The following is a 13,246-nucleotide window of genomic DNA, read 5'->3' on the forward strand; positions in this document are numbered from 1 at the left end:
AAAATCAATAAAGAAATAAAATCCCTAAAAAACAAGTGCTAGGAGGTCACAAAATTATAATCATATTATGATTTTTTTAATAATCACAACCGTAGTATAAAAGAGTTCAATCACAATTAAGAAGGTGAAAAGCATATGGAGACTAAACAGTACACTACTGAATAACATTAAAGAATTAACTTTTTTTTAATTACCATCTTACCCAAAGCATTTGTTTTGTGCCCCAATATGCGGTCTATCCTCAGGAGTGGACACTTGTTCCAATAATTTTCACTCATCTTTTTGAGGGTGGTATGCCTTCTAGAAGTCTATTAAGCTTATCTACACTGACACCTCAATGCATGTGGCAGCAATAGAGTTTGAACTCACAGCCTTATACTTGGTGGATAAATGCTTTAAGGCATTGAGCCATCTTCCAAACCAACTACTGCATACATTTCTCAGTGATTTCTGCTTGTATATTTCTAATATTTCTTGTTCTTGCCAAGGTTCTCATTCTATTCCTCTATTGATCTCCTAATGTTAGTGAGAATCATTGCAACTGTTACACTGAAGTCTTCAGGTAGTTTGTTTATTTCTGTTGCATTAAGAAATTTCCTTAGGAATCTGTCTTGATCCACCAGTTGTGCTGAGTTCACTGTCTCCTCATATACCTCGATGGATTATTGTTAATAGTTTTCTTTCCCCTTCCTAATATAACAGTCTTGTCATTAAAATAGAAGATTTCAGAGTTTTGCCTTTGGATGGATGGGTGCTATTTTTATAGAGGCTGAATCTTCATCACTGCACAGAATGTCTGAAGCCCAGGAGTCAGCAAGAACCAATAGGATGAGCACCAGACTATGAGAAAGCATAGAGTTATTGTCCCTCAGCTAGGGAGTGGTGGTATGAAGGATGTGAACTACCTTATCTTGCTCCAAAAATTTTTTTCAGAAACATTAGCCCCAACTTTCACATAAGGAACTCAAATGCTGGAAAACCAAGACTTGAGGAAATGCTGAAATGCTGGGACCAGGTACCATCTGTTCCTAGCAATTCACACTGGAACCATAGTTATAGGTCCGGCATAACCTAGGGCTAAAGGCACAGAGGCCTTTGCACAAGGTTGGGGTCACAGACACAGTAGAACGACAAGGAGCTGGAGCTGGTGCTATGGCATATACTAGGTCTTGCTAGAGTTCGGACCACAGGCACAGAGAACTCTGCATATAGCAGTGGTCTCAGGTATACAAGGTCATTCATGAAGCTGGACTTGTAGGTGAACTGGGTTCTGCACGTGGCTGGAAATCACTGTGGGCCGAGGCAGAGATGCAGTGGGCCTCACCCCACACAGAGCTAGCATAGCAAGTCCAAGAAGTCTTGATGGGGACACAGCACTTGCCAGGATACAAGCATGATGTAGATTCCAGCGGCCCCTGGGCCAGCAGGATACTGCTGAAGGCAGTGGGTGGGGTCCAATTGTTAGCCAGCAAAGCTTTCGGGAAGTATACGGCATAGCTGTGGTCTGCATGGGGTGAAGTTTGCCCGCTAGCAGGAAATTGGATGCTAGCAAGGACCAGGCCTAGTTTTCTGCTTCTTGCTAGTGGTTTCTCAATCCCCAGCTCACCAGGCTCCTTCAACAGGGTTCAATGCAGCTCCTTGCATGTTAGGCCTCAGAAGGGCAGGTTTCTAGGTGGCATCCATCAGGGCTGATAGCAGGAAGGTTCTAAGAGATTGCTAGCATGGCATCTGTTGTAGATCCCTAGCCTACTCTTCCAAGTGACATGTATCCAAAGCAGACAATCCAAGAGGCTATCTTTCACCGGTGTTGGCAGCTAGCTGTTCAGACCTGTGTTTCCTCTTTGGATTCCAGGGTAAGTAAATCTTCTCATCGGCTTCCAAGGGTTGTTCCTTAATCTCTGCTTTTTCCTGCCTTCCTGTGCTCTCCTTCCTCCAGCTTTCAGTGCAGAGGCTGTAGGGGAGCGTCACTGGTCTGCTGGATAACCGGGCTGGCATGCGGAGTGGTAGGCACAACCGCCCACCACTTCCTAGGAACAGGGTCTGCATCAAAGAGGCTTCCAGAACAATCACACCTAATTGACCCCAAAATGGAGTTTCTTCCTTGGCAAGAGCATTTCTCTGGATCTTATTCCTGACTGCTACTATCTCATACCTTGTCATAAATGTCTATCCATCCAGATTTCAGATATTTTTCTGTATAGATTAATCCATATTTCAGTGTGGATTTGTGCTGGGATTGTGGAAGGAGGTAAGCAGTCTCTCTCTTTTTTTTTTTGAGACAACATAGTCTCTTTGTTCTGCTACTTTGGACACTACCTCAAAATTATGCCTCAATTTAGAAAGAGGAATCAGGGCTCAGAGGAATAGCACAGAGCTCTAGATTGCCTGGCTGGCCAGTGTCTGGTCATGGCCAAATTTCCACCATCCTGACCAAGCCTGACCCTGGCAGTGCTGCTAACTCAGCCTGGCAGCTCTGCTGTCTGCAATCCCCAGTAACTCCTTGGTTTCCAGTTACACCACAGTTAATTGTGACAATGCACCACAACTTAAAAATGTACATAAACAAATAAATTACCTTTGTTAACACAAACAATAACTGATGAAAGAGTAATGTGTATCAAATATTAATCCCCAGAGTATATTTATTAAATTTATGAATGTTAAAGAAAAATTTTATGACACTCTTAAAAGATCATATTAACATATGGAACATATGGAAAGAGAGGATTTGCTTATCAATAAAATACAGCATCCTAAATATGTCAATTCTTCCTAAATTAATTTAGAAAGTTAAATCAATTCTAATAAAATAAGCTTTATTCTATGGATTGAACAAATTGATTCTAAACTGCATATGGGAAAACATGCAAAACAGACCAACATCACATTGCAAGAAAAAACTATGGGTCTGCATTTTTCTAACACTGCGAATATTTCATTTTTAATAACATCATTCTTTATGTGTGGTTGCTAATGCATCCGTCTTCTCTCAATAAGTCATAAGTTCTGTAAGGAACCAACACTAGCATAATACACCTTGTAAACAGAATTTGCTTGTAAACTTTTATAGAATCTCTGAAATGGTGTTCTAGTTCACGACCATCAATAAATTCTCTTACCATAAAATTGGCACCCTACCCTCCCTCCTCCACCTTGCTTCTGAAAGCAAACTTTTCAAGGATCACTTGAGGGATGTTCTAATTCCCAGAGAATATTGGAAGAGAATCACGAAGAAAAACACAGTTGCAGTTTGAATTACCAGAAAAATAATAATGTTAGTGACATTAAGCTGGAGCAATAGTTAACCTGAACAGAGGCTAATGGTACTTTGCAAAGAATTGGGTGATGTCTCTCAAAGATTATAAAAGTATAAGAGTATGTGAATTATAAGAGTATGTGAGGGGCTGGAGCGATAGTACAGCGAGTAGGGCATTTGCCTTGCACACAGCCGACCCGGGTTTGATTCCCAGCATCCCATATGGTCCCCTGAGCACCACCAGGGGTAATTCCTGAGTGCAGAGCTAGGAGTCACCCCTGTGCATTGCTGAGTGTGACCCAAAAAGCAAAAAAAAAAGGAGTATATGATACACCAAACCCCAAAGTAAAAGATGTATATACATACATATATACATATATACATACATATATATATATACTTAAGCATTAGTAAGAAGCCTGAGCAAGAGTTCTTCTATCATCACTATGCACTTTCTTCAGTTTTTCAGCCTGAGCTTGTATATTTCTCAAAAAATTCAGTCTGTGTCTGAAAAATGGAAGATTTTCTGATGACATCAAAATGACAAAAAGTTAACAAGAGTCAAGAAATTAAAGGTTGGATTTTGGGGAGCACCTAGAATCAAGCTTTTAAGGATACTGGCGACATGCCAAGATCTACAACACAGGGAAAAGAAAGGGTGAAGGGCTAGAGTTTCTGTATAAGATCTGTCATGAAAATTTTCTACCGGGATATTTTCCCCCATATGTGTTCTTGGTTCACAAGATATGGATTCAATACAGCTAGTATAAACTGATACTCTGATAATAAAACTTTCACTTTCTGTAAATATGAAGAATTTTGTTGTGCTCTATGAACAGCAACATCATTGTACATTTTATTTTTTTTAAATAAAAATTTTATTTTATTAAATCACCGTGTGGAAGATTACAATGCTTTCAGGCTTAGGTCTCAGTTATACAATGCTGAAACAACCATCCCTTCACCAGTGCTCATATACCACCACCAAAAAAAAACCCACAAGTACACCTCCCATCCCGCCCCCCCCACCCCCTACCTTGTAACTGATAAGTTTCATTTTACATTCTGTTTACTTTGGTTACATTCAATATTTCAACACCAACCTCACTATTGTTGTTAGGAGTACCCCACTAGATTCAGACCTACTGTGAAGACAAATAAGGTTGCGCGGCCGCTCATTTTTGAATTTCTGTACTTTAACACAAAGTCCAGGGAGATTTCTTCCAGATATTGGATCATTACAGGCTTGAAAACCCAATCTGTGGTCGTCTTAATATGGCGGACAATGCGCCCTTCATCCGCGGAGAGAAAGAGGCGAGAGAGAGAAATACCTTTCCCCTCCTGGGCGGGCACGGGGCCGAGGCTTAGTTCTCAGGCTGGAGACATTCTGCGAGGAGTTGCCCATGCCGAAGGAGGTTTTGCTGGGTCTGGATTCACGCTTGTGCAGCTGTGGAGAGGCCGCATGCATGTGCGGCCCCCGGGATCACATCTCGGCGGTGGGAGGGGCCGGTGCCTCCCACCTTCCCAAGAGCACCCTCGTGTCCTTTTGCTGCAGTTTTTGTCGTAAATCCCATCTGTGGTCGTCTTAATATGGCGGACACCGCGCCCTTCATCCCCGGAGAGAAAGAGGCTAGAGAGAGAGAAATACCTTTCCCCTCCTGGGCGGGCACGGGGCCGAGGCTTAGTTCTCAGGCTGGAGACATTCTGCGAGGAGTTGTTGCTCATGCTAAAAGAGGTTTTGCTGGGTCTGGGTTCACGCTTGTGCAGCTGTCATCATTGTACATTTTAAAACATTTTCTCTGAATCCATAAATCAACAATTTAAATGATAAATTGCTTTACTACATGTGGATAAGCTTGTGGAATTTTTCCAAAGTTTGTGGGAATAAAAATAGTTTTATGTGTCATTTTGACCTTTGGAAATTTGGATTCAGTGAGATTCATGAACAACATGAGTCTGCAATGAATCTATCTTTCAAACAGGACAAGATCTCTAGAAAATTCAGGAGCCAGAGAGATAGTACAGGAAGTAAGGCGCTTGCCATACACATTGCCAACTCAGGTTCAATACCCAGCTGCATATACCATCTCCCTGAGCCCCACCGGGAGTGACCCTTGAGTACAGTGCCAGGAGTAATCCCTGAGCACTACAAGTATTTAAGTCCACCCCCCAGTTAAATTCAGACACTTTAACTTTATTTTTTTTCTTTTTGTGGGTCACACCTAGCGATGCACAGGGGTCACTCCTGGCTCTGCACTCAGGAATTACCACTGGCGGTGGTCAGGGGACCATATAGGATGCTGGGAATCGAACCCAGGTCAGCCGCATGCAAGGCAAACGCCCTATCCACTGTGCTATCACTCCAGCCCCTTAACTTTAATTTCTTAAAGCCTACATACAGGAAGACTTTACATTTTGAGTTTCATTTCCCTCTGAGAAATATTACTCAAGTATACAACTTTTAAATAGCTGACATTGTTTAATACAAATGAGGCCATAGTTTTACTTTATTTTAAGCATTTATCTGGGTGGAAGAGGCCCAGTTCAGATCTGAGCAGGCTTGGAGAGCTCAGCCCCGGGTCCCACATACCTGGGTTCCTCTGCCGGTTCCTTCATTCTTGAAGCTCATCGAAGCGTGTGGAGAGGGGCCTTGAGCATGGCTGTGGCTGGGTTCCGGAGCTGTTCGGCTATCAGGGCTCTGCTTGAGGTGGGGAGGGAAACTCAACCTGCCCCCTCCGAGGGGCCCTGGTGAAGACAGCCAGGAGCAGGGATAAGAGACTGCGTCGCTCTCTTCCGGGAGCTTGGTTTTATAGTATCTGGGTGTTGGCCATTGTTGGGATTACATAGCGCCAGGGCAGACTCTCTTGTCCCCTCGCCTGGCTGTCTTCACCAGGGCCCCTCGGGAGCCCCTCAGAGGGGGTGGATTGAGTTTCCCTCCCCAACCTGAGCAGAGCCCCCGCAGCCGAAGACCTCCAGAACCCAGCCACAGCCATGCTCAAGGCCCCTCTCCACACGCTTATTCCTCATGCATGAAGGAACTGGCGGAGAAACCCAGGTGTGCAGGACCAGGGATGAGATCTCCAAGCCCACTCGGATCCCCCATTATCCAGTAGCTAGGCAGTCACACCCAGAAACTGCCCCCAGCGCCATGTAATCCCATCAATGTCCAACATCCAGAGACTATAAAACCAAGTTCCCGGGACATCTTGTAACCTAGTTCTCCCTCTGTGAGAATCTGGCAAGCTACCGAGAGTTTCCTGCCCACATGAAGAGCCTGGAAAGCTTGCCATGGATATTCATATATGCCAAAAACAGTAACAATGATGGGTCTCATTCCCTTGACCCTGAAGAGCCTCTAATGCAGCACTGTTGGGAAGGACGAGTAAAGAGAGGTTGCTAAAATCTCAGGGCTGGAATGAACAGATGTTACTGGGCCCGCTCAAGCAGATCATCAATCAAAGGGATGGCAGTGATACAATGATAAGCACTTATGTACTATATATTCATAAATTATTGACAGTTTATATTATATATGATACACTTATAGATTATGAATAATTTGTGACTACCTTATACAACTATTTATACAATCAAGGAATACCATTTATTAATTTCCTAGCATGGTAGCCTGAATAGAGTATACTGGTAATGTTAGCTCTCATCCCCCAACACTTTTCAGGTAACCAGGGAATACAGGTTCCACAGTTTTTTCTAACAGCATTAGATAAAGGACTAAAGCCAATGCCTTTAGAGAATTTGTCCAATTCTTGTCTATTTGGAATATTCTGCATGATCACTTCCCTGGTCTTCCCAGCCATAAGATGCCATTTTCTTTTTTGAACCCCACAACTGCACCTTTAACAATTTTTTTGTATCAGATATACAGAAGGCATAGAAGTAGTATGAAAATACCCACCACACACTAATTTATACAAATGCTCACATTTAATACAGAAGTAAGGAGTTCTTTTAATTTCCAATCTACATATGAGAAAATGGAGACTCAGAATTTAAATACTATACAACTACTAACTGATATGACAGTATTTTAAACTAGGAAATTCAGTCCCAGGAATTTCTCATATTTTTAACAATTAAATAAACATGGAGATAAAAACTTATATTTTTTTGTTGCTCATCGATTTGCTTGAGCGGGCACTAGTAATGTCTCCATTGTGAGACTTGTTACTGTTTTTGGCATATTTAATACGCCACAGGTAGCTTGCCAGGTGCTGCTGTGTAGATGGGATACTCTTGATAGCTTGCCGGGCTCTCCAAGAGGGATATAGGAATCGAGCCCGAGTCGGCAGTGTGCAAGGCAAATGCCCTACCCGTTGTGCTATCGCTCCTGTCAAAAAAATACATCATAAGCTAAATATTGAGGTAAAGGGCAGCCAACCTTAGAAGGAAAGAATTCAAGTACAAGGAACAGTTAAAGCAAGGACATTGAGTTGAGTCAAGACCTGAGGTTTCAAAATGATTAGCTCTGGCTGCTGTGGACGGTGTGAAAGAAGGTCTGTTGGATGAACCAGATACAAATGAGATCTGTTTAGCTTAGGGTGAGAACTGAATTTTATTCTAAATGGATCTGAATAAAGTTTTTAGATTATGCCTAATATAAAGAAAGTGGGCTGGGACTAGGGAGGAGGAGTGAGAAAGATGAAAGGAAAAGGTATGCAGAAGGACTGCACTCATTTGTGGAGTATAAAATAAAATAACATCACATGAGGCTGACACCCAAGGACAGTAGATACAAGGGCCAAGGGATTGCCCTGTAGCTGGAAGACTGCTTCATGAGCATAGGGGAGAAGGCAGATAGAATAGAGAAGGGATCAATAAGAAAATGATGGCTGGAGGAGCTAGTTGGGTTGGGAGATGCATCCCGAAAGTAGACAATGGACCAAACATGATGGCCTCTCAGTGTCTGTGTTGCAAGCCATAATGCCCAAAAGTAGAGAGAGAGTATGGGGAATATTGTCTGCCTTAGAGGCAGGGGAAGATGGGAAAGGGGGGTATACCCGGGATATTTGTGGTGGGGAATGTGCACTGGTGGAGGGATGGGTGTTTGATCATTGTGAGATTGTAACCCAAACATGAAAGCTTGTAACTATCTCACAGTAATTAAATAAAATTTTAAAAAATAAACAATTTTTTTAATTTAAAAAGAAAAAAAAGAAATTAACGGCCCAGGAGAGAAGTAATGATGGCTTGGACTAGTTTTAGCAACAGCGATCAACAGAAGTAACACATTTTGGAATATATTTTAAAATGTACAGTCAAGGGTACTTTCTGAGATATTAAGTATAGATTATGTGGCAGAAGAAGAATTGAAAATAAACTCCTAGAATTTGGACTTGAGAAATTCAACAGAAAATAATGATACCCTTCGTGGAGCATATATGCAAGCAATTATGCTGATAATTCGATTTTAGTCATTTTTAAGTATCTTTAGATTTTGTAAAATTTCATTGTATCTGTTATATGTTCCTGAATAAATTGGTTCCCGTCATAAAATATTAGCCAGACTGGTAACATTTATCAATACCAGGTTGTTACTGGTGTTGGACTTGTTTGCCACCAGTGAAGGAATAGGGTGTGTGTGTGTGTGTGTGTGTTGTCTGAGAGGGGTAGGGGATGTGAAGGGGGTTAAGTAGTTTGGCCCACTTGGGTGGCTTATGTGAAGCAGAGAGGAGAGAGTTGATCACTTTCTCCTGATCCACAAGGGCCACCCCAGTGCCGGCTGGGAAGGCTAGGACCGATAAAGTCTTCGGATTAGTTCTGCATGGTAGGGGCAAGACCCCCACCAGCTCCACCAGGTGACCATCAAGCCACACCTGACATCCGCTCGATCTTCTTTGCATGGGAGTTAATCCCCACCACCGGATCTCTCAGGGATCTATGAACTCAGGCTGGAGCGTTAAATTGCTCTTTGCAGGAAAGGAAAGCTAGTAGCCTTACCGAGGCCTTTCAGGTTCTTGTCTTATCTCACAAAAAAGAATTTCAGAAGTAGACACAGTGAAGTGAAAACAGATTTTATTTGGTGGCTGTTAGAAAGGGGAAGGAGGGAGAGCAAATGGAGAGAGAGAGAGAAAAAGAAAGAGAGAGAGAGAGAGAGAGAGAGAGAGAGTCACACGTCCAAGGGAGAATGTAGGCTCCTCCAGAAACACAGAGAGCCCCAGTACACACACCAAGAGGGGAGATGCAGGTAACACGTGTTCAGGTATCACATGTGCTCGGCCATGTGGACACAGCAGCACATGGGCTCAGGCAGCACATCCACACACTTCCTTTGTTCAAGATGGCTTTTGTAGGATTTTTCCCAAGCTGCCCCCACATGAGTCTTTCTAGCTAGGTAAAGAGTCCGTTGCTAGGGTGGTTGCCAAGTGAATAGAATTGGGGTGGTCATTGCTGTCCTTTGAAATTCCTTTCCTGGCCTTTGTTCCTGCTGGCGCTTCTCTGGGAGGGCAGCTCAGCCTTCTCTGGTTCTGTTTGGACCAGGTGAAGGTCTTATCAGGCCTTAGCTTCTGTGCTCACAAGGTAGGTCCTTGATGACCTTAGAGCCAGGTGGTTTTACTATTCCCTAGGAATTCCATTGCCATGGAGCCCTTTCCTATCTACATACCTACCTCAAGGAAAACAGAGTCATACCTAAAAAAGGAAATCAATGAACATATAAGTGCAGATGTCATTTCTACTATACTTTTTGCATCTCTAGGATATATTCCCAGAAGTGGTATTGCTGGATCAAATGGGAGCTCAACTTCTAATTTTTTGAGAAGCGTCCATATATGTTCATTGCAGCACTGTTTACAATAGCCAGAATCTGGAAAAAAACCCGAGTGCCCAAGAACAGATGACTGACTAAAGAAACTTTGGTACATCTACACAATGGAATACTATGCAGCTGTTAGAAAAGATGAAGTTATGGAATTTGCGCATAGGTCAATCAACATGAAGTATCATGTTAAGTGAAATGAATCAGAAAGAGAGGGATAGACATAGAAAGATTGTACTCATTTGTGGAATACAAAGTAACAGAATGGGACACTAACACCAAGAACAGTAGAGATAAGTACCAGGAGGATTACTCCACAGCTTAGAAACCAGCCTAGCATGCTGGGGGAAAAGGCAGCTCAGATAGAGAAGGGACCACCAAGTAAAGGGTGCTAGGAGGGCCTGTTCAGGATGGGAGATGCGAACTGAAAGTAGACTATAGACTGAACATGATAGCCACTTAATACTTCTACTGCAAACCACAACACCCAAAAGGAGAGAGCACAAAAGGGAATGCCCTGCTTCGGAAGCGGGGTGGGGTGAGGAGATGACAGGGTGGGGGTGGTGAAAGGGCTGCTGGGACCATTGGTAATGGGATGTTGGGACCACTGGTGGTGGAAAATGGGCACTGGTAGAGGGATGGGCACTCTACCACTGTATAACTGAAATGCAAGCACAAAAATTTCTAAGTCTGTAACTGTACCTCGTGGTGATTCACTATTAAAAAAAATTTTTTTTAAAAAAAGGAAATTTACAGCTTCCCTCTCTACCCACCTAGGTTACCCAGGGAAGTTCCTGGGAAATCTAGGACGAACGTGAGAGTTTGTGATGAGCCCCTGCACAGCACAGATGCTCATGATCCACCAGCCCCATGAGGCAATCATTAAGCTGTGTCTGAAGTCCACTTTCCCAGCCACCCAATTTTTCAGGGAATCATTGACTCAGGCTGGGACAAGGAATTGCTCTTTGCAGGAAAGAATAGTCAGTCCTAAATTTTAAATTTTACCCTGGCTTTTCAGATCCTAAACTTTCCCTCACAGAAAAGAATTCCAGGAGATGAATGGTGAAGTAAATAAGTTTATTGGGGTGCAAAGGGGTGAGTAAGATCAAGATCAAGATAAAGATAGGTAGAGGTTTTAAAGAGAGAACAGGAGCTTCACCAGAGTGGAAGAAAAGCCCAATGAGAAGGTTAAGTATGAATAGTTTCCATGACCGCCTATCTCCCAAATTCTTTATGCAACTCAGAATTAATGGGCCTTTTCCTGGGGAAAAGCATTTAACTTCTAATGGTTCATTCTTGAGTTCTTATGGCAGCCTTTGTCCATGCATTCCTGGTTCCTCTCCTATCAGGGATCTATTGGCCCTTGGGCCTGGAATTCTGTATTTCAGAGTTCATCTCCTGAGACAGGTCTTTTGTGTCCAAGGCCTCCATACCTTCTGGCTGGTTTAGGTTTCCTATGCAACCATCACCAAAATATATGATTCACTACCATCTTTTTTCCCATTCTATTGGAAATCCCATAAAGGCAAGAGCTGAATCTTACTTGTCATCCAAACAGCATTTCAGAGAATAGGAAACTGACTACCAGGTATTTATTATTCCTGATTAGAAAGAAATCATTCTTGAAGCAGAAAAATCACAAATAGCAAATCGCATCATTTACCTGAACAACCTCTTAACCTATCCAAGCCAACCTTCTTACTTTCATCTCATACAAATCAATCTTCTTACCAAGTGTGACTTTCCTGGAAGTTTTTTTAATAGAAAATAATTCTCTGACCATGTTGACTTCAAAATGCATATTACATTTCTTATTTATTGTTATTCATTTATTGCCTAATCTCTGCAAGAGGAAGTCACTTTGAAATGACTGTTCAGGTCAGTTTCGCCTTTTCAATGACCATTTCCTGTTTGGGAGATGGCCAGATGTCCTCTCCAACTTGATCTTCTTGAATCTCATTGAATTTAAACATCAATCCTAAAAGGTGACATTTTGTATTTTGTCTTGTAATTTATTTACAAATGGATAGCAAAATATATCCTTGTTCATGGTTGGATTTAAAAAGTAATTTCCTTTTCATTGTCTTCTTAAAAAGATTTACATTAGTAATTTTATTACCAAAAATATATTGAATATCATTTCCAACTTTAATATAAAATTTAAGAATAACCAATTTAATTTTTATATTAGTGCTTATATACATTGGATTTAGAATTGCATCTACTTTTCCACTATTCTACAGTAATTAAGATAATAGTATCCAAAAACAAGATTTCCACTCACACTGTTTCATATGCAGAGAAGCTGGTGTTTTTCAGACATGTCCACTTTGATGATTTATTGCACTCTTTAAAAATGTGACAAATGATAAGATGATAACATCAAAACTGAGTTTCTTGACTGCTACTGTTCTATGTCTTTTTACCAATGCCACTGTTCCCCATTACATATAAACACACACACCTTCTCTTCCAGTCTCTGATTAAATCAACATGTTTTTTAATTTGTTGGCATATATTTCTAATTCCACAAATGTTTAACTGAATTAGGCTATGACTACAAATGCCAAAAACGTGGCTTGTGATGATCTCACAAAGTTTCCTAAGTAAAGTGGAGGTGGGCGTTATTTCCACTGCCTTCAGTATTTTCCTTACCAGGAAGAAGATATCCGGACGTGGATGTTAGAAAAATTTCTCTAAAATGATTTCCCTTTGAAGAGCTGATTTAAAGGTCAGAGTTTTCTTGGGGATTTTTAAATACACTAAAGAACTGGAGTTTGCAATTCCCAATAATTTTTCTTGAAAGACTTCATTTCTCTTGATTTATTTTCTCCATCATACCTGACCTCCCAAAGTACTGTCTGTTTTGAATAGATATTGGAGAGCCAACCATCAGTACTTAAGAAGTGCATAAGCTCCCTCTCGTGGGTCCTGGAAGCAACTTCTGAAATTTGAAGCTCCAGTTATTCAGTCAGAGTTGGTGAATTTGAGATTACATCTTTATTTCTTCTTATCAGAGCTTGGTGCCTTGTCCCATACTTACCAACTGAGCAATTTCCACTCAATGAACGACTAGTTACTCTTGAAACTTTTCTTGAAGTTTTAATCAGTCTAAAAACTGTTGCTGTACATAAATAATGTGGGTTTTACTATCTATATTCTATACTTATATATTTGTTTTTACTTTTTTTATTTAGGCATCTTGATTTACGATG

This window comes from Sorex araneus, chromosome 1, assembly GCF_027595985.1.
Source record: "Sorex araneus isolate mSorAra2 chromosome 1, mSorAra2.pri, whole genome shotgun sequence".
Classification (NCBI taxonomy): Eukaryota; Metazoa; Chordata; class Mammalia; order Eulipotyphla; family Soricidae; genus Sorex; species Sorex araneus.